This window comes from Phalaenopsis equestris, unplaced genomic scaffold (assembly GCF_001263595.1).
Source record: "Phalaenopsis equestris unplaced genomic scaffold, ASM126359v1 Scaffold000752, whole genome shotgun sequence".
NCBI classification, from domain to species: Eukaryota; Viridiplantae; Streptophyta; class Magnoliopsida; order Asparagales; family Orchidaceae; genus Phalaenopsis; species Phalaenopsis equestris.
The window spans coordinates 97,963-101,767 of record NW_018165192.1 but is presented as its reverse complement, the minus strand read 5'-3'; positions in this window follow the sequence as shown (position 1 = coordinate 101,767).

Sequence of the window (3,805 nt, the reverse complement as noted above, 5' to 3'; positions counted from 1 at the left end):
AGAATATGCCATATATATATATATATATATATATATATATATTAAATTTAATATTCAGTCTATATGCAATAATTTTAATAGATTTTTGTCATTTTGATGCTATTTTCACAATTTTTTATGCTTAGCAAACAAAAACTTTAAGAGCTTTCATGGCCCAATACATTTTCTTAGATGTTAAAATTAGGGGTGACTGATGGGCCTAAATCGATTAATTTATGAAATTAGCCCATAAAAATCACTAATTTTGATTCTATTTTAATGTACAAATTGATTTATTCAATTTGAATTATGTTTGAAGATCAATTAAAATCAAATGAAACCAATCTAAAGTGTAAAGATTTCAAAATAAATAAATAGAATTTGTAAAATGCATAGAAAATTAGAAAATTAATCTGGTAAAGTCAAAAGTGACCATCTAAGCCACCAATCACCATAAATCAAATGATCGGGATCCATCATTAGATAGAGACTATTTCTGATAAGTTAGGAGGACAAATCAAACACACTGATACGATTTCTATAATGACAAAAGAGCAATATCGAATGCTCGCAACTAAGGGTCCGTTTGGGGCAGCTTGTGCGTTTCAGGATAACCAGATTATCCTGAAACGCGGCCCTCGGGCCGACCGCAGGTGACGACCTGCAGCCTGCGTTTAGTGTAAAAACTCAAACGCAGTTTCGGATAAGCTGATGAAACGCGCGAACTGAACAGTGCGGCGGCGTTTTGAAAATGCCGCCCGCACTTATAAGCTGCTCCAAACGGACCCCAAATGACCGAGACCAAGTATTTGAGATCAGGACCAAACGTCCTCAATCAAATGGCCAAGGCCGGGCAACCGAGATCAAGACCTAATGCCAGCAGTTGGATGACCAGGGCCGAGCCCCGGAGATCAATACCGAGCGCCAGCAGCCATATGGCTAAAGACCGAGCACCCGTGGCCATGACTGAGTGTCTGAAAGCCGAACAACTGCGAGTAGGCATCCAAGGATGTGTAGTCATCCGTAGCCAAGCAAGCATCTAATCGACAGTTGACTTTTTTCAACACATACATCCATGAAAAGACATGAGCAACAATAAACACAAATAAGTCAATGTAAATAGATTGTGATTAGAGAACACATCTGAGTTCAAAAAATCCCCCAGTCATAAACCCACCATGAATATAACATGTTTCCTCCTCATATATATAGATATATAGATATATAGATATATATTATTTTGGAATTCAGGAACCAAATAAGTCTGGCAGCTTCAATAATGGAGGACCAGCAGGACTGTTTGCCAAAAGGGGCTAGACAGCAAATATAATGCATAGATGGATCATATGACAGTTAAATCAGATTTCATAAAAGTAGAATATGTACTGCATTCATGATAAAAGCTTAGTATTAGTAACTTATACAAGGTTAAGAGAGCTCCAGCTGCGATGTCCATCTTTTCTGGTGTAAATATATTGTAAATTGACAAGACACCACACAATTTTTATGTATTGACACATCTTACACCTAGAACTTTATGTTTGCATTTGTAAAACCTGGTAAATCATGAAAATGAGTATTTCACTTTTATAAAGTAAACAAAAGTGATGTGTTTTAGGTGATGTTAATGATTTAAATAGAGGGTTATGCATGTAAATAGGAAAGTTTTATGTGTTAATACGTATGTAAATGTATTATAATTGTTTGGTATATATGTAAATGTCACAACCATAATTATATGGTAAGAGAAAAAGGTACTGTGAGGATATTGATGACAAGTATTGGTGTTGTGAGGAGTGCATCAAAGGATGTGATGTGGAAGCTGGCCAAGGTTGATATGTTAGAAATTATGATTAAAAATAACAATAATCATAAAAGAGGCAGCATGACGTTCGTGACTTAGGATCGATCAGGTATGTGTTGAAGAGATAAAGGAAATGATTTGATCAATAAAAAAAGATAAGTCAATCATAGTTTACCAAATTAGGAGTTCATATGAGTTTTTTATAATACAAAAGAATACATGGGATGGGGGACGCTTTAGTGTAGTGTTAGATAAGCAAAGGTTCTAACATTATGGATGGATGCGAGCGAAAAAAGTTGGTTAATGAAACTAATATTAGGATTGTAAATTATAATATAGATTTTCTCGCTGGTAGATTAATTAAATTAGTAGATATTATGATTCATAATTAAGAAGATAAATATCTTATACATTCAAACTAAATGGGTTTAAGAAAAGTCTTAGGAGATTAATAGCTTAGATTTTAAGCTTTATCGTTCAAGTAGAAGATGTACTAGAAATTTTACATAAATATCATTAGAATATCTATGGTCTTTTTTTCAGAAGGAATTTTACATAAATATCATTTTACTTTCAAAAAATTTATGCATGAAAAGATATATTTCACTTTTAAAAAATTAAATAATAGCATTATTTTTTTATGTAGTATCAGGGATTTGATTGGCGTGTATGTAAATATGAAAATTTAGGTGTAAGATATGTAAATAAATAAGTGCAAAGTATGCAATCATCCACTAAAGCATGGTATATACTAATTTCAAATATATAGAAGCTATATGGAAACCACTCTTTACAAGCAAGAGAATGACAAAATACCTAAAAAGAAACAATTAATCATTTAACTAAATAAAAAACAAATTAATTAATTGCTTCTTTATGCAAATAAGTCCCTAAGAATTTGTTTTTTACATCAACAATTGAATATTTAATACAAGGAATACATAAACTTATCCGAATCAACTACTAAGAAAATAATTAGAAAAGAGGAAGGAAAGAGCACAAAAATGTTAGTATGATTTGATGAGCTATACCATATGTTTTATAGCCATATAAAGAGATAAATAACTGTGATAACGAAGATTAATACATGAGATAAATATTTTGGGAAATTTACATACTTACCACATAATTCTTATGTATTTATACATCTAACACCTGAAATTTGATATTTACATACATATCACTTTGATGTTTTAAGCAAATACATGACAGTGTTATTTATTACGTGATATTAAAGATCGAGTGTTATGTGTGTAAATATGAAAGTTTAGGTGTGTGATATGTAAATACTAAGAGTTATGTGCTATGTATGTACATGCCCCAAGTATTGTTTGCCTACATGCCACTCAATTCTGATGTTCTTACATATATAACGCCTAAATTTTATGTTCTTACATATATAACATCAACAAATTTTCATCATTTGACACGAATCTCGAAGCATAACATAAATCTCAAGATGATATTTTAAGCAAGAAACATTTAAATTTTGATAAAAAGTCATCCAGAGCTCTGATTTCAGCAAACTTATTGTCAAATTGACCGGCTCGATGAGACGGACCTAATGATATGAAAATTAGTCCAATCCGAGTCAAATCAAACTCAGACCAAGTCATTAAACCACTATTGAAAGATTTTTTGACACATTTAGAAGGTCAAACTGATGTCGACATTGGCAAATTTATACTCAAATCGAGCAGCTCGACAAGACAAATCCAACAAGCCCAAGATCACTCAATTCCGGCATCGTTAAGGCACTCAAATGTCCATTAAACACGACATGATCGGAGGAAACTCTGTTGACCGTCTGATCAAAATAGATGATATTCCTACATTAATTGCACCCAAAACATTATAAATAGACTTCCACCTCTCACATGAAAGGGAGCTGAAGTCTAGAGAAAGAGCCTAAGGTCTTGAGCACAAACTGCAACTCAGCACCACCGCCGACCTCTGTCGTCAACCGCTGCCGACCGTTGTAGACCGCCGCAGACCTCCGACGACCACCCTCGGGTGGGGCCG